Source organism: Haliotis asinina, chromosome 16 (genome assembly GCF_037392515.1).
Source record: "Haliotis asinina isolate JCU_RB_2024 chromosome 16, JCU_Hal_asi_v2, whole genome shotgun sequence".
Taxonomy (NCBI): domain Eukaryota; kingdom Metazoa; phylum Mollusca; class Gastropoda; order Lepetellida; family Haliotidae; genus Haliotis; species Haliotis asinina.
In genome coordinates, this window is record NC_090295.1 from 40,624,745 (window position 1) to 40,644,757 (window position 20,013).

Consider the following 20,013-nt stretch of genomic DNA (forward strand, 5'->3'; position numbering starts at 1 on the left):
CAACTCAGTGTCAGTATAATGTGTCTTAATGGGATATCCATGTTATACTGGTCAACTCGGTGTCAGTATACTGTGCCTGAGTGGGGTATCTATGTTACACTGGTCAGTTCGGAACCAATATACCTTGTCTGAGTGGGGTATCTAGGTCACACTGGTGGGCTCGGAGCCAGTATACTGTGCCTGAGAGGGGTATTTATATTGCACTTGTTAGCTGGGAGTCAGTATTCCTTGTCTGAGTGGAGTATCTATATTACACTGGTTTGCTCGGAGCAAGTAAACTGTGTCTGAGTGGGTAGTCCATATTAATTCAGTAGGCTAGCGTTATAAAGCCGACATACTGTCGAAAGAACATATGTACACAAACACACGCACGCACACACCCCTGGGTATCCTACTATTTGTTTGTGATGGTGGTGGTGGACACGGAAGGCTTGTGTAGCAGGGTGTAACGTGTGTCCTATTATATTTACACGTTACACCCTGTTTCACAAGACTTTTTCTCGCGGGGGTATAACCGAAGTTCCCTTTGTAAGTTACCGAAGTGTTTCGGTTCAGTAGGTACCCTAAATTCCCGTATCCTAATTTTGCCCTGTGTTACATTTACCTTTACAGTGTCAGTCTGTTGCAGAATTACCATCTGGTGTTGCTGAAATAATCACACATTCAAGACGTCTTATTTGATAATGTGTGGATCTTAGGATTTGTAGACATTTTGTACTCGATAGTAGAGGTGTATGGGCAACACTGTCATGGCGACAACGACAACGACAACGGCTCTCATCCTCGCCTCCCTCATTGGCGGCGCCCTCTCACAGCGTCCAAATATTGTATTCATCGTTGCAGATGATCTAGGTAATTTAGCATGTAATAGGAATGCTTGTTGAGTGGTTAAAAGATTGATTGACAAACTTATTCACCTCTAACTGGTTTTACCTGATGTGTATTAGTGTTGAACGTTTATATGATGTGTGAGACTTTGTTGACAAATTTTGTTTGTTCTAACCCCAAAGACCGTGGCCTTACCCATATTTTATATATAGTACCATGTAATCACTTTGTATAATTTTATATTATATGTATTATTACATATAATGCTGTCACTGTAATATATATTCATTTCAGGTTGGTATGTAAGGGGTAAGGTGAAGCTTATCGTCAAGGAAACATAATTCGTTGTGAAAGGTAGACTCTTTTTGGGAGACGGTATGCGGCTTGGATCAAATCCCTTTAGCCATGGCGCCACCGAGAGTGATTCTATAATTGGTTGGTGTCATTGTTAAAGACAGCTGTGATAATAAAATAGTATTTATTGGGTATGTATGTACTGACTCGACTGATATTTTCAGGCTGGAATGATGTTGGGTTTCGGAACAGCGAGATGTTGACACCTAATATGGACAAAATGGCGCGAGAAGGCGTGATACTGGACAGGCACTACGTGCAGCCCTTATGCAGTCCGTGAGTGAAGTCTAACATTGTATAATATTTGTATTTGTTCGTCAATATTGATTTCAAAGTCATGATATTTAACAATCCATCCTGTAAAAGTTACACAATAATTTCCTGCAGATTGATTGTTGATGTTCGTCTGTGAGGTCTTCATAAATGTTCCAAACTCGCCATGTTGTCAATACTTTTCAGATCCCGGAGTGCCTTTATGTCAGGGGTCTATCCTTTCAAATCTGGCCTTCAGGTAAGTACTGGTGTGGTGAGTGTGTGGGCCAGCATAGCTTTACGCCACTTTTAGAAATACTCCAGCAATATCACGGCGGTGCTTCACACATTGTACCCATGTGGGGAATCGAACCCGGGGTTTCGGTGTGATGAGCCGACGATTTAACTTTAAGACCACCTCATCGTCCCCTGCCTGTGAAGGGGCAGCTTAAAATATAGCAGTACATTGTATACTCTCAAACTAAACAGTAACCCTGTCACACCGACATATATCTAAGTCCTATTGTTTTCTCTGATCCATATGTGACCGATATATTGAAGTCTTGTTGTCTTGACAGGAACCCTATCTGACCGATATATCGAAGTTTTCTTGTCTTAACTGCATTTCTATCTGATTGATATATCGAAGTCCCATTGCTAAGACTGTACCTCTATCTGACCGATATCTCGAAGTCCCATTGCTAAGGCTGTACCTCTATCTGACCGATATCTCGAAGTCCCATTGCTAAGACTGTACCTCTATCTGACCGATATCTCGAAGTCCCATTGCTAAGGCTATACCTCTATCTGACCGATATATAGCAGTCTGCTACCTGGACTGTATCGTTATCTCGCCAACCAGATCTATCTCGAAATCATTTTGTCTTGACAGTAACCATGAATGACCGATGTATCGAAGTATTGTTGCCTTACTATGTCCCTATCTGACCGATATATAGAAGTATTGTTGTCTTGACTATACACCTATCTGGCCGATATATCGGAGTATTGTTGTCTTGACTGTATCTCTGTCTGACCGATATATCGAAGTATTGTTGTCTTGACTGTATCCCTATCTCACAGATATAAAGAAGTATTGTTGTCTTGACCTATCTGGCCGATATATCGGAGTATTGTTGTCTTGACTGTGTCCCTGTCTGACCGATATATAGAAGTATTGTTGTCTTGACTATACACCTATCTGGCCTATATATCGAAGTATTGTTGTCTTGATTGTGTCTCTGTCTGACCGATATATAGAAGTATTGTTGTCTTGACTATACACCTATCTGGCCTATATATCGAAGTATTGTTGTCTTGACTGTATCTCTGTCTGACCGATATATCGAAGTATTGTTGTCTTGACTGTATCCCTATCTCACAGATATAAAGAAGTATTGTTGTCTTGACCTATCTGGCCGATACATCGAAGTATTGTTGTCTTGATTGTGTCTCTGTCTGACCGATATATAGAAGTATTGTTGTCTTGACTATACACCTATCTGGCCTATATATCGAAGTATTGTTGTCTTGATTGTGTCTCTGTCTGACCGATATATAGAAGTATTGTTGTCTTGACTATACATCTATCTGGCCGATATATCGAAGTATTGTTGTCTTGACTGTATCCCTATCTCACAGATATAAAGAAGTATTGTTGTCTTGACCTATCTGGCCCATATATCGGAGTATTGTTGTCTTGACTGTGTCCCTGACTGACCGATATATCGAAGTATTGTTGTCTTGACTGTATCCCTATCTCACAGATATATAGAAGTATTGTTGTGTTGACTATACACCTATCTGGCCGATATATCGGAGTATTGTTGTATTGACTGTATCTCTGTCTGACCGATATATCGAAGTATTGTTGTCTTGACTGTATCCCTATCTCACAGATATAAAGAAGTATTGTTGTCTTGACCTATCTGGCCGATATATCGGAGTATTGTTGTCTTGATTGTGTCTCTGTCTGACCGATATATAGAAGTATTGTTGTCTTGACTATACACCTATCTGGCCGATATATCGAAGTATTGTTGTCTTGACTGTATCTCTGTCTGACCGATATATCAAATTATTGTTGTCTTGACTGTATCCCTATCTCACAGATATAAAGAAGTATTGTTGTCTTGACCTATCTGGCCGATATATCGGAGTATTGTTGTCTTGACTGTGTCCCTGTCTGACCGATATATAGAAGCATTGTTGTGTTGACTATACACCTATCTGGCCTATATATCGGAGTATTGTTGTCTTGACTGTGTCCCTGTCTGACCGATATATAGAAGTATTGTTGTCTTGACTATACACCTATCTGGCCTATATATAGAAGTATTGTTGTCTTGACTATGCACCTATCTGGCCTATATATCGAAGTATTGTTGTCTTGACTATACACCTATCTGGCCTATATATCGAAGTATTGTTGTCTTGACTGTATCTCTGTCTGACCGATATATCGAAGTATTGTTGTCTTGACTGTATCCCTATCTCACAGATATAAAGAAGTATTGTTGTCTTGACCTATCTGGCCGATATATAGAAGTATTGTTGTCTTGACTATACACCTATCTGGCCGATATATAGAAGTATTGTTGTCTCGACTGTATCTCTGTCTGACCGATATATCGAAGTATTGTTGTCTTGACTGTATCCCTATCTCACAAATATAAAGAAGTATTGTTGTCTTGACTTATCGGGCCGATATATCGGAGTATTGTTGTCTTGACTGTGTCCCTGTCTGACCGATATATAGAAGTATTGTTGTCTTGACTATACACCTATCTGGCCTATATATCGAAGTATTGTTGTCTTGATTGTGTCTCTGTCTGACCGATATATATAGAAGTATTGTTGTCTTGACTATACACCTATGTGGCCGATATATCGAAGTATTGTTCTCTTGGCTGTATCTCTGTCTGACCGATATATCGAAGTATTGTTGTCTTGACTATATCCCTATCTCACAGATATAAAGAAGTATTGTTGTCTTGACCTATCTGGCCGATATATCGGAGTATTGTTGTCTTGATTGTGTCTCTGTCTGACCGATATATAGAAGTATTGTTGTCTTGACTATACACCTATCTGGCCTATATATCGAAGTATTGTTGTCTTGATTGTGTCTCTGTCTGACCGATATATCGAAGTATTGTTGTCTTGACTGTATCCCTATCTCACAGATATAAAGAAGTATTGTTGTCTTGACCTATCTGGCCGATATATCGGAGTATTGTTGTCTTGACTGTGTCCCTGTCTGACCGATATATAGAAGTATTGTTGTCTTGACTATACACCTATCTGGCCTATATATAGAAGTATTGTTGTCTTGACTGTATCCCTATCTGACCAATATATAGAAGTATTGTTGTCTTGACTATACACCTATCTGGCGGATATATCGGGATATTGTTGTCATGACAGTCATGACTGTATCTCTGCTTAACCTTACCTACGTGTGGCCGTCATCTAGAAGTGTTCCCGAATGCTATACGTCGCACTGGCAATTTTATAAGTGTTGGAAACCATTGAAAAACGCTTCACACCCAAACCAGAAGCGCGTGTCTATGCCAGTTGACTTGGCTTGCAACTTTCCTCATATTTGTTGAAACGGACATAAACTATTCACTGTATTCCAGAGGAATATCTTCACAAGGCCAAACATGGATACGAATTAAAGAAATCATAAATCTGAGCTGTAGGGGTATTTTAGAATAAACAGTGTTATTTCATGATTGTCAGAGCGACAAGCCTACAACTGGCAAAAGTGTGCCGGTGTGGCATTGTCGCGCTTTTCTTAATTTTCAGTCTCTTTGCATCAGCGAGAACACGGCATTGTCCATTCTAGGATTCCACACCGTTAGACTGATACAGGAACATCTCGCCCTCTTTGCTCAGTAGGATCTATTGTATCAACTGCTTATTTGACATTGAGGATCATAGTCAGTCCAACAATTTCCTATGCCTATTATATTTTTCACTGCCTTATAAATAGCCCAATCTTGTGCGGACAGTCCTATTCTAATTTGGAATCCCCAAAGTAGACTACTGTAGATACACTCACATATGCCAATGTTACAATATATCCAGAAAGAAAGATATTAATTTCACGGCCACAGCCTTGTAGTCTTGTGAACCATTTAACTAAAGTATGTACATTGAACCCATATTTCTTTCACTTGTGACAGAGAAAATCTGATGTATAGAAGCGAACCAAAGGAAAGCCAAACACATATCTTTCTCACTATTTTCAGCATTCCGTCATAGATGCTCGACAGTCTGTATGTCTACCTCTAAACTACACCATCTTACCCCAGGAGCTGAAGAGGCTGGGATACGCCACGCACATAGTGGGCAAGTACGTGCATCGGATCTAGTCCTCATCAGCTGTCCAGTTAGTACAGGATGTGGAGTAGGCATGTTGTTAAAGCACAAACGACGAAACACACGACCCGTATGTTATATATTGGGACGTGGTGTCGCTGTATTAGCTAGACTATTGTTAACAAGTATATTCGCTCATTATGCATATTAATAAATGAATAAGTGAATCTATTGAAACATAAAGCTTTTCACTGTTAAGCTTTAAACTGGGACCTACTTTCAAATGAGATTCAGGACCATGAGTCACTGCCAGAGACTGATGACCTGTAATCAAGGGAGGTAACTCTAGATGACTCAGTACGTTGCGCAATCTGAACCATATCAAGGGAGCTAACTCTAGATGACTCAGTACGTTGCGCAATCTGAACCATATCAGGTATTCGTATCGTGACATACTTTACTGGTATATTGTGGTGCACCTGTGGCGATACTGCAATAATATTGTTGACAGCGGTTTAAAACATTGCTTTAGTGAACCTGTTGAAACAAAAAAGGAAGAGTCTCCATCAAGTTTTGCTCAGTTTAGTTTGAACCCGGGACCTACTCTCAAGTTAGCTCTAGCAACAGTCATAAATGAACGTTGGTGCGCATAACATTAAGCAGGCTAGCGTGCTGAGTACAAATGCCTGTCCTGCCAGAGACTGATGACCTTGTACCTTCAGGTGGCACCTGGGATTCTGTGACTGGGCTTGCACTCCAACCTTCCGGGGTTTCGACTCATTCTTCGGCTACTATAACTCACAGGAAGACTATTACATGCATAATACGTGTAAGTGCAAAGTTCATCTTGCGATATCAGATTACAGGATGTAAAAATACGAATCGTTTCTTCTATTCCAGGGTTGTTTTAATATCTTTATTAAATCCATGTTTTAGAGCCATGTTACCTAACATGCAGTTGACTAGCGTACCATCCCGGTCTACTTCCAGTGTCCATTAGTTGACTGATTCCCCTCAAACTGGACAGGGATCTGTCAGGTCTATTTTCCTAGTTTCCCTATAAGAGAAAACGAGCACTTTCGTCATACTTGCAGGACCCGGGAAGGTCTGGGGTAGAACAGTTCATCAGCAACCCACGCCTGCCTCAAAAGGCAACCATGCTTGTCGTAAGAGGCGACTAACGGGACCGGTGGGTCAGGCTCGCTGACTTGGTTGGCATATGCCATCGGTTCCCAATTGCGCAGATCGATGCTCATGCCGCTGAACACTGGATTGTCTGGTCCAGACTCGATTATTTACAGACCGCCATCATGTAGCTGGAATATTGCTGCGTGCGGCGTAAAACTAAACTCACTCACTCTTACTTGTAGCGTCGTCATGGTAGTTAAATAAACTCACTCACTCATGTGAAAAGCGGGTTTTCCGCTATGTAGTATACAGAGTACATACAGTCCAAACACTGTACTACACAAGTCCCGTTGTTTACTGTAGTTAACCTACGAGTATCACTGTGATGAGAATTTCAGTACAGTCGTCCGATTACGTGTGTGCACCTTAACATGTCGTATGTCGTAATAAGCATATTACTAACAATTACTGTTAAGATTGCTGATAACATTTTACTTCATTGCAAGCATATCCTTTTAAAAGAAATTGTTACAAAAATAACCAAACTTACATAAAGTAACATGCGACTTCCAAACCTTTGACTAACATATATACTGGAAATTATAAACGAACTGTGTTCGTTTTACTTCATTGAAAGCATATCCTTTTTAAAGAAATTGTTACAAAAATAACCAACCTCACATAAAGTAACATGCGACTTCCAAACCCTTGACTAACATATATATTGGAAATTATAAACGAACTGTGTTTTTTATGTATTCGGTCATAATAATTACGCATTTTGCCATGCAGTGTTTATAAATCAGTAATGTGTCATACTCACTGGCTGACATATTCCACGTGTATGTTTCAGCCGGGTTTCTAGACTTCAGGAACAATAAGGAAGCGGAATGGGATTACGAGGGACAATACTCTGCGGTGAGACATTCCTGCATGTGCACGCTATTTGACAGTTCTGTAAAGTTGGTATTTTGATCCCAATTACACACATACATGTAAGCATGGATGCATCCAGCCATTACTCACCCACTCACACATACAGCCAGCCAGGTAAGCCAATACTCACCCACCCATTCTTCCAGCCCACCAGCCAGCCAATACTTATTCTCCCACTCATCCAGCCAGCCAACCAGCCAATACTTATTTATCCCACTAAGCCAGCCAGCCAATATTAATCCGCTGATCTATCGACCCACCCAGGTTGATATTTTGATTCGAAGTCCCAATTACAAATATACGTTGATGCATTTATCAGTCTATCCACGTGCGCGCGCCCAACACACACATATCTAGCCATCCATCCTCATCCTTCCACCCATCCATCCATCCTTGCATACACACACACACATACACACACACACACACACATACACACACACACACAACTATTGTCATTACATTCAATATGAGGTAGAAGCATACTTTCAATATATGGTAGAAACGCGTACATACATTTTGTTTCTTGTTGGTCGCCAGTGGGTGTTCACACAGAAGATCATCAATGTCATTAACTCTCACAACATGGACCAGCCGCTGTTCCTGTATCTGCCCTTCCAGAACGTCCACTACCCTACAGAGGTCAGTCATGTGCCAATCTATGGTCCTGCTGACTACTAGACTCTCTCCTTTCAGTACGTCATAATAAAACACTGTTTGAACAGAGACTAATCTATTCCAGCAATATAACGGAGGACACAATGGAAATATACCCATGTGGAGAATCGAACGCGACCCACGGCGCGACGAGCGGAAGCTTTAACCACTAAGCTACCTCAATTGTAAGAACACATAAGCATGTGTGTACGATGCATCATTAACAAACAGTAAAGGGAGGAATTTCTGTGTGGTTGTTTGAGATCGTTCCTTTATCAGGGACATATTGATATAGAGGATATTTTGGCATTGGCAAATACAGGACTGTTACAGGGACCAGAGGCTCCTTTCACGAACCAACCTTTACTGTGGTCAACCTTAACTCCGATTCTTTAAGATTGCATTAAGGTTACCTTAATTTTGTGAAAGGAGGTTCATTTCTGTTTCTTTCACGAAGCAGTGTGTTTACGTGCTTGTGATCCAGGTTCCCAAGATATATGAAGACAGGTTCCCCCATGTTGTGAACAGAGGATGAAGGATCTTCGACGGTGAGTAAAGCTGGACGCATTTACTGGAAGTACATTCACGAACGTATAAAGTAAAGCTACATATTTAAGTAAATGTATGTCCAGTCCTTTAATAGGCGCTGTATAGTAAACGTTCTGATGTAACAATATTGATGTTAAAGTCATTATATGCACGCCTAGAATTGTGCAGACAAACCGTTCTTCGCACTTGTAACGGTAGACTTTTTAAAGATGCTATAGTCCGTTTGGCTCACAAGTGGACTGTTGAAATACAATCCAACTGGAAAACTAATAAACATAAAATAATCAATGACGTTATTATTAGAGCAGGGGTTGAGGACGATCGGCCATACATACTGATTTATCATAACGCATTGTATCAAAATATCCAACTTTACAGGGATGGTGAACGCCCTTGATGAAGCTATAGGGAACGTGACCGACGCCTTGAAGAAGAAAGGACTGTACAATAACACGTTGTTCTTGCTAACAGCTGATGTACGTGACTGTGTGGGGGTGTTTGACTGTGTGGGGGTGTTTTGCTGTTTTCACGCAGATACCCGCATGAAGATGTGTGTTAGAAGTAGTCTCAGTCAGCTCAGGGTTGTCATGAGATGCGATCGGGTGGACAGGCTTATTGACTTGATTATTGACTGTCATCGTATCCAGAGAGAATAGCTCACTGCTTATGATATAAATCAGAGGATTGTCTAATCCACACTTGATTACTTTAGACCACTTTCATAAATACTTTAAAAATGTCATAATCTGAGTGCAAATTTAGCATACAAATATCGTCTGATGAATGTAAATATGGATAAATGAATGTATCATTGATGTGTGTTGATGCAGAATGGAGGTGAGATATTCAACCACGGCAACAACTGGCCCCTGAGAGGAGGCAAACACTCTCTGTGGGAGGGGGGTACGAGGGTGACGGCGTTCATGTCGGGGGCAGGACTCCAGAAGACTGGCTACACGTATGACGGGTAAGATCATATAAAAGCACTATAGGGAGACTCCTGTTTAAATACATTCGTATATCCCATCCGGTATACCCGCTGATATGGATATGACTAATACTAAAAGCATTTTTCATGCACACTCCTCCTGTGTTCCATTTTGGTGTTGTTCATCAGGTCACCATTACAAGAACAACAGCTGTATTTTCTAGGTAGTTTGGGAATACAGACACACGGCGTCCTTTCATTACCCCATATACGTTATAAGTTTTTCACTGACCACGAGGGGTGCAAGGGTTGATGTGTCCTCGATGTTTGTTCAGGCTCAAGAAACATAACCAATCAGCCCATGGTCCCCGAGGGACCAGTGAGCAACGTATTTGTCAGACCGAACTCCTCAATGTTAATGTTTAATTGTTTGAATAAATGTCTTACCTTACACATATCTGTCATTTTCTGACTGCCTGAACGCTCTTCTATTAGTTACAATGTACCCCGCTTACACGAGAGTAACATTTCTGTGTAACCTGCTGGGAATGCCGAACTCATTTGGTACTTCGTAGTAGTAATTCATTATCTGGAATAGCATTGAATCAAGTATGATGTAAGGAAATTACCGATGTTTTGCGAATGCAAATTGATGGAAGGGGAATAACTCTGTTTTCATCGTCTGCAAAATCTACCGATGACCACGACCCGTGCTCCAAACAGTTCAAAATTGACATTGAACTTTTCAGGAACAAATACTTTGTTCACTGGTCACAAGGGGGAGATGGGTTGATGTACCCATTGGGCCGAAAGGCGAGGGAAACATGTACCAACATCGAGGGCACATGAACCCCGGCGTGAAAAGGGAGAGAGTTTATTTCCATTAGTAGGCCATCAGCCCATATACAAAGGTATATAAAATATACATAACATATACATAAACCTGGCAGTTGGTATACGTGTAATACTATTCAACTAGTGCAGATTTACATTTCAGAGCCCCCCTTAATCAACTTGCACATTTAATCACAGTACTCACATCATATGAGGTCAATAATTTATGGAATTTACAAATACTTGGTAAAGAATCCCAATTTGGATACTTCTTTCTTATAGAAACATATGCTTCGCATTCTGATATGAAGTGAACCTTATTTTCTTTGCTATTATCAGTCCACATTCTACATATTCTATTTATAGCAAAAGGGTCTTGTCGTCTGGCATTACAACGTACAGGAAGCTCATTTATAAGTCTTTAGAAACAAAAGTATCTTCTCACATCCCTACTAGTACTATTTGATACATAATATTTAACTGTATACAGTGGTTTAATAAACTTGTAATGTTCCGATGAATCAATATGATTGCTGAAAATGTTTTGTTCTCAACCATTCTTATCTGCTGAAAAAAAACGACAAAAATTATAAGATATCTCTAATATCTTGCCTAACCCAAGCATATCCAAAACAATACATATTCAACAATAACCTGCCCCATAAACCCAAGTGTTCCTTCAAACAGAGTCTAGAATCTTAATGTATAGATAACATTGATTGGGGTGGCGAGTGTCAGGCATTCTTAACAATTTACACCAATATTTCACATATCAAGTAATAATCTAAATAACTTCCATGTCTGCCAACTACATTTCGTGAAATGCCCGTACGTCTGCACCATACAACAATAATAATTTAAGTATGGAGTCAAACAGTTTAAATAAAATATTCTTGTATGTTTATGCTGGAGCTGCTTAATAATAAGTAAAACCTTATTGGCTTTTGATACAAGAGTATGTGTACACACTGTTCATGACAACCTAGTGGAAAACATAACACCTAGATAGTTGTATTATGTTGCTGTTTTAGTGGTTTTCAATCAAAACACCGTTTCTCATAATTTCGTAAATAACCACCATTTCGAAATACTGAAATAAATGTTTCCGTCTTATCCATATTTACTTGTAAAATGCACATTAAATATCAGTCTCTGTCTTTAAACAATGACAGTGTCACCGATAATACATACATCATCTACGCACAATACCAGTAGTAGCTCTAAATGTTCTGCTCCTGTGAAAATATCTTGTAAGTTTGCATCCTCAGTTATAGATTGAAACTCAGCAATGAACATTGAAAATAGAAATGGACTAATTACACACCCTTGCCTAACTCCAAATCGACTATCAAAGTCTTCTGTTATGGTACTAGTGTTCTATAATTTACAAGACGCCTTTTCTTAGAATGCTGTAAATAATGTACCATGGACACCTTTATTCATTACTGAATAAAATCTACATATATACAATAGAAACGTCCACGGCTTTTACAGAGACATGTTTGTATAAGACATTGTAATTTATAGATATTATCAGCTGTACAATAATCTTTTCTAAATCCCCGACTACAAAACACAATCTTTTCAGTTTCAATACCATCAGGTCCTGGTGCTTTACCCTGCTAAGATCTTTTATGGCTGCTCCAGACTCTTCCTCTGTAACAGCAGCATTCATGTTACTTACAGTATAATGTGTACAGGCATCAAACTACTGCTCATTATGAATATCAATGGTATAGTCTACATTTTCTGTGGGATCGCTATCTACAGGAAAATCAGTCAAGTTTATGAGTCCCTTGAAATATTCTAATGAACAAATTGATTTATCTTACCCCAGGCAAGGAGAACTATGTTGAGATACCCAGGTATCCGGAATGTTTAATACAAAATAGTCACACGAAATATTGTAAACTCAGAAATCGGATATGCAAAGCTAGGTGATATGTATAATTTCGTATCTGTGGATACGAAACAGAAAGAAATTGCACTTTCGTGTTCATGGTAAAAGTTATAGGTACTACTAAATTACCTGCCCTTTTTTTTCTCACCAGAATGATACACGCCGTAGACTGGCTGCCGACTTTGGTTTCCGCGGCAGGGGGAACGCCGGGTAGGTTTTCTGAATTAACGTATCATATAAGAAATGATAGCAGTACCTCATATATGTTGACCTATGGACGTATATGTGTGTATACAAACTAACACTGGTGTGTGTGTGTATACCGGTTTTAACCTAATTCAGGGAAATACTACAACACAGGCCCACACTTGATTTATACCTAATCAGATAAATACAGTCCGTCAGTGGGCGTGGTCTAAAGACAGTTCGGTTATTGAATGCTTTTTAATATAGAATAACATGATAGTTAATGTATTTCAGACATCGTGTCAGTGTACGTCCTCGATATGTTATGACACCTTTGATTAGTATTTATCTGTCCCCATGATAAGCCGTCGTGCGATATCGATATCGTGGTTAAAATGCAAAGTGTTATAATAAAGAACACGTGTGCGTAATACTATGTAAAACTTTAACCCGCTGAAAATTGTCAGTTGTTGACAACAAACACCCCACGCAAGTATGTATAGTCCACATAAAACTTAAAACCGCTTTCTGATACAAATACGTCGCTACTGTGTTTTCTCATCCTATTCTGTCGACAGTCCGTCATTTCCTTGGCCGTCTTGTGTTTCTCCATTCATTCAGTGTTATCATCAATTCTTGCAAGTTTCTACATTTTATAATGTTTTCGGGTATCAGAAGGGTAAACATACCCACAATTGATAAGGAAAGCTGTTATCCTTGCCGATAAATATACAAGTTCAGGGTAACCGTTCCTCAAAGCGATCGTGGCGCTAAGATGATCGTAACTCCCATACTTTAACATAGGCACAATAGTCATAGTGTTAAAACGCTTTGATGAACGAGGCCCTGGACAGTATTTAGGCTTTTTGTTGCAGTAACCGACAGAGATGGGATAGATCTGTGGGACTCTATCAGGAATGGCCTCCCGTCAAAGAGAACCGAGTTCATCTACAATCTGGACGACCTCGTCATACCGAAGCAAGGCCAGGCCGGCATTAGGTAATCAAAAGCGATATGCATCTTCACAATCATGAATCATGACCGAAATGTCCAGCGTCGACAATGCTATCAAAGGGCGGTGTTGGGGAAGAGGTGAACGTGACCCGCCCTAACGCATACAGGGCTAGCCTTGTGGTTAAAGCGTTCGCTCGTCACGCCGAAGACCCGTGTTCGATTCCCCACGTGGTTAGAATGACTGAAACCCATTTTCTGGTGTCCCCCAATATTACTGGGATATTGCCAAAAAAATCGGCTCAAAACTAAACTCACTCACTCACTCACTCACTCACACGTGGAGAAGCAACAAATGCAGATGCACTGAAATCTTCAATGGAAATTACAGTGGAAGCTGTCTAAACCGGCACTCATGGGGACTGTAGAAATAATCCACTTTAGACAATATGCCGGATTGTAGAGCTGATGATAAATGTGCAAGCTACGGATGGGACTGAGATTTTATGCCAGTGTTGATAGCTTACCGGATTGGACAGATGCGGGTTTTGACAGCTTCCACTGTATAAGCAAATTATACTACGTTGTCCATGTGTCTAGATATGTGACGGCCAAGAAACGTCAGAGCCTGTCTCTTAAGGAAGACAACCGTTGCTATATTGACCGTGATACAGAGGTAGCGCGGGTTGAACTTGTGAGGTCGCCTTTCCCGGCTAATAAACACTTATATATTTTTTCATGTGCTTATACGTCCCCATTTCCTGCTCGATAATAGAAAATCATTTAAAATAAAGTGAAAACATCATATTCTCTCTATTGAAAAATGTATGTGCTTTGATGTGGAATTTGATAAAGGAAGACATTGAAAGACACTGGCCTAAGCTGTTCGACATGCGTTGCTGACAAATAAGATCCATGCTCACTATCCATACATCTAACATGTGGAAGTTACCTACTCGTTTAGTGAAGCTGAATCCGGCAAACATGTCTATTATATCTTTCAGGATGGGTGATTACAAACTGTTAATGGGCTACCCGGGGACACAAGATGGCTGGCATCGACCTATGAACAACACTGGCGATGATATCTATGAAGAAACAATATATGATCTCAAGCCAGATAAACTGCAACTATTTAACGTGATGGGTATGTATTTAATTATGAATGGATCAGGCGTATCTTATGACCTACATGGGTTTGATACACTTTGTAGCCTGGCGAGTTAGAACTAAACACTAGTGGTATCAGAAGTTTAATCAACAAATATCAACTTAAACGGGGCAGTTTTCCGTATTGAAACCAATAGCAATGGTTCAAGAAAAACAAATAAGTGATCAACAGGAGTGTTTATAACCAGTAGGCAGTGTGACTTATATCACTGTGGATTTAGTACACAGTTACGTCGACTGCTGCTGGTTTAGTTACTGACTCACCCGGGCCCCCTTGCACAAAGCAATCAAAGCCATGCGAACGAGTTAATGGATTTGGAGGTCACACTGGGTGACGTCTGAATTTGTATCATAAGTGATGCTCATCGTTTAACCACTGCATACATATTGCAATCAAATATTTGTTATGCTGCTGATTTCGGTGCTAAACATCCACCAAGTTATCATTGACCAGAACCTCCTTTTACAAACCAGTAAGTCACTTGGCTAACCTAAATGCCTTGTTAAGGAAAAGACGTTAAGATTAATCTAAGAAAATGCTGCCTCGTGGAAGGAGCCCCTGGTCTCCACTGTTTTCTCCTTCAGACGACCCCACAGAGAGACATGACCTCGCCTCCAAGTTACCAGACGTTGTCGCCAAGCTAAAGGCTCGCCTTCTGGAGTACAAGAAGCAGATGGTTGCCCCTAACTACCCTGCTACGAACCCTAACAGCGATCCCAGAAAATACGGCAACGTATGGACACCAGGGTGGTGCAAACTCTGATATCTGTATTATTCCAGCACTTTGCTAAGTTCAGGATTTCCAGGCTGGGTCTGGGTAGGAAATACTCATCATTCTCACTGCTAGTCTATACTCGATTTCTACTCCGTAATTAACGTGCAGGTGAAATAAACACGTATGTCTAATTTTGTTTGCAACTATGTCTTGTTATGTGTTTTCATTCAGTCAATTTAATGACATGCCATTACAATCGAACCTCGTTTTTCCGGACGTTTTGGTTTCACACGAAAATCGTCCGGATAGCAAAACGTCCGGCTAACTGGATCAAACAAGCAAAACGTGAAAATTAAGTGAAAGCAAAAAATCGCCGGGAAGGCGGGGTTTCCGGATATGTGGGGTCCGAGTGTACTTGCCAGAAATGATTGCACTGTGTGCTTAGAAAAATGTCGGTAAAACGTGATCTTATATTGTAAGGAATTGAATAACAATTACACTGAAGCAGCACCTTTTCACAAAATATTATTAACAAGGAGCGCAAACCAGATGTTCACTCCAATTCAAACACTATTTCAAGTGCCGGCTGTAAGTACAACACATAACATTTTAGATACTTTTCGCATCAGTTATATTTTGAAACTGGAAGGAATTATAATGTAGGTAGAAATGATAGGTTATGATTACGTACAGGATACATTGAGAATTGATACCGTCTTCTCCGCGTGTGTTCCAAATTCTAACCCGTCCGCTTTACCTAAACCTATTGTATCAATCCAAACAAAGCTAAATTCAAACTAATCATGTCAACATCAGATTATAAACTTGTTGATAAGGCGTTCCTTGGTATTATAGGATATTTATATAAGGCATATATCCACGCAACTAGTGCTTACTCTAGGCGCTGGTATTTGTTTCCCGTGATCACTGGATGTCATTCTCAACGACACATCGAATTATTAGTCTTAACTTCCTGGTGAGTCTACAACTCCTGCTGATGCTAGGAGCATCGTGTCTATTGTGGCTCTGCCATCCTGACGAGGTACCCAATGCACAGCTAGGTGGACTGGGACACATAGTCACAGTACTTTGTCCAAGTTTACTGCATGTTTCTGTGGGTATCTGGGTATAATGTACCTAGCTTTATTCATCATGTAACGCATCTGAGATGCTACATTTATTATTATTTTATACATAACACACCATGTTTTGCCATGCACAATGTAATCTAAGTAGTTATGAGCCGATGGCCTACTCTTCTGTAATTAATGAATTAGCTATTGTTATATTCATATGAAGGTGTCACACATCAATCCTTTCTTAGTCTGTGCCTGTTTCATGTGATTTCATGCAAGCACCTACTTTGTGTCTGTCTGTGGTTGGGAGTAAAGCGCATGCGCGCAGCTGTTCATTCTCCTTCACCAACAGGAGTTGAACCAACACATATTAACATAACAGATATGACATCGGTCTGTACGTTATCAATACATCGACATCGACCTTCCGAGTGTATAGTCGACCAGTACAGGACGTATCATACAAATGTATGTTCTATAATGTTGATAACAGAACGTCAAGGTCAGACCCGGACGCCGCAGGTCAGTCTCTCTTTATCCTCATCTGTCTTACACAGGGACCAAACTGATGATAATTCATCATGTACCTAATTGTGAAATACTGACTGTAGTTTTTGTTTCGAAGACGGCCACATAGGTGAGAAGTAATTATGAATGAATGGTTAACATATTATTAATTATTCTGGCTACATATGTGTAACTGTACTGCAAGGCACACAGATATAGCTTATTAAACATCACTTAAAATGAATATCTGAATCAGGCTTGCTTTGGGTAAATGTATCACAAAATATTTACACCAGTGAGTAATTATCTCTCTAGACGATATCTCTCTCTAGACAATCAATCTTTATGACAACTAACACAATCACTAAAAGACAACCAGCTCATCCTTGTAACAGTGAGAGTGAGTAAGTTGGCTTCAAAGCTGCTTTGTAAAGTGCTTTTGAAAATCACCCATAAGCTGATAAATATGAATATGACGAATCTGGAATTCTCACTGGATATGTTTTTTTTTTTTGTATTTATATATTTACTATGATTTTACTAAACCTTGAGTGAAATCATTTTTAGCAGCTACGATATTCAGACACCTACTTACTGCATTAGTTCCTAATGGAAACGTCGACTGTCATTTCGGAATGATTCATGTTATATGTAGTGAGTATGTACATAAGTTCGCTTTTAAGAAGAAATTTATTCGAGAGAATGCCTAACATGCCTAACTTATACACTCTTCGAAAAAGAAACGCTCAGGTGATCTGAAGAATATTGAGGGCATGTTACTGCCGCAAAAACTATACAACGCGGTAATTCTAACTAGTCTCTTCTTTCAGAAGCGCTTGATTTCACTGCCACAAGACAATACATGGGTTACACCTCAATATAATAGTTGTTGTAAACTGGATATTCTGAAAAAGTACTTTCCTTCTATTGATGCTCTTATTGTAACTGTGATATCATACCCCTATTGACTATATCCCACAGTTTGCATGAATATATCTACGTCAAAAACATCGTGAGACTTTGAGGTGATAGCTTTAAACAATACTTCACACAAGTATTGTGCCTGGAATGAACCATTGCTTCAAACGAATACTATTCTTTCTTGCCATAAACATAATTCACTTCTTGTTGTCATTTTAATAGTATACTCAATCGCCTTTTCGTACCAAAATGTATGCATCGTTTTCTTTGAGTTAGCCATATGAACTTTGTGAATAATGACGCTACAGCTGGGCCATACCGTGTGCTGCGGCTTCATATAAAATGCACCCAAAGTTAGGAAATAATCCGGAAACGTACGCAAATCTGGTCATAGCATGATGTATTTCCTACCGTATTTGCATTTAATTTAACGATGTACTATCCGGCTTTGGGTCCCGTGTAAAATACAGGTTTACTTGACGATACGTTCTGACTCAAGATAGCCACAATATTCAAAGTACAGTGTAGATGTCATTTTAATCTTAACTTTACCCCCCATAGTCAGTTTCCGTGTTTTGTCGAGAACTAATATCATTCACATTCCCATGCATTTAAACCCTATCCAAGGGGTCTAAGTTGCTCTGAAAGCGTGAAGGAAGACATCAGATGTTGTACAGGTCGTCGTAGCTAAACACTGGGTCTCTGTATAGGTTAGATCACGAGGACCTGGAGTCTAATCGTTGAAGTTGTTAGTTAGATCACAGGCGCGTTGCGCCAAGTGATCTAACTAACAACTTCAACGATTAGACGCCAAGGTCCGAGTGGTCTAACCGACTTAAACCATGATACATAATTAAATGTGTACATGTACATTAAACGTTATCAAAACAATGATAAATTCAATGCACTATGTTTCGCTGCGCTCTCACGTTTTATTTTCACCCATCAGGTCCTTGAAAATTTCGCGTTGCACGTGCTTTCACATGTCACTTACAGCACGTGCCATCTGATATATCTGAACACGATAGGGGCTGTTTGACAACGTAATGTGGCCCAGAATGCGCAGTGTAATTGTAGCAATTGATATGCTATTCTCGATTAGTGGCGAATGGTTGAATTTTTGTTTGCCCCGAACGGGAGGTATTCGTGAATAATTTTCCCGCATGCGCAAACATTCATCAAGATACATGCTTTCACATTCACCGCCATTGCCAGTGTCAGCCGCATATGCTTCAGAATGTCTGAAGAAGAAGATTTTCCGTGCTCACAAAGGTATTTGAGCTCAAGTGTTTATGCAGTTTCTGCGACAAATTATGCTACTCTGTACAGTGATATTAGCGACAACGACAACGTTGGTGAGAATTTGCAGACTGCTGATAAACATCGTGACATGCCGTCAAGTGAGGATGATGCCATGTATGTAGCTTCCCAACAGATTGAGAGTGAGTTGTTTAAGACACAGACAAGTGAATCTCTTATCATGTCTTCGAGCGATGATGATATGATATATGCACTTTCACAAGAGATGGAAAGGCAATATGCGAGGAAATTTACAAATAAACATTTCAGTGAACCTTTATCTGATCGGGAGGTTACGGAAATGAGCAAGACGACTGTGCCAAAGAAGACACAGAAGTCTATAGAATGGGCATGTCGTCTGTTTGAATCTTGGCGAATTTCGAGGAATGGAAGGATACTAAATGGAGATACATCGGGCATCAACTTAGTTTGATTCTGCATGATCTAAAGGATCTTAATGATGACGAACTTAATTATTGTCTGTGTAGATTTATT

General features: G+C 39.9%; 1 pseudogene; it reads left to right on the top strand.

Annotated features, from left to right (window-relative positions):
• The first annotated feature begins 765 nt into the window (after window positions 1-765).
• On the top strand, window positions 766-15,921 carry LOC137267889 (arylsulfatase B-like; annotated as a pseudogene).
• The last annotated feature ends 4,092 nt before the right edge of the window (window positions 15,922-20,013 follow it).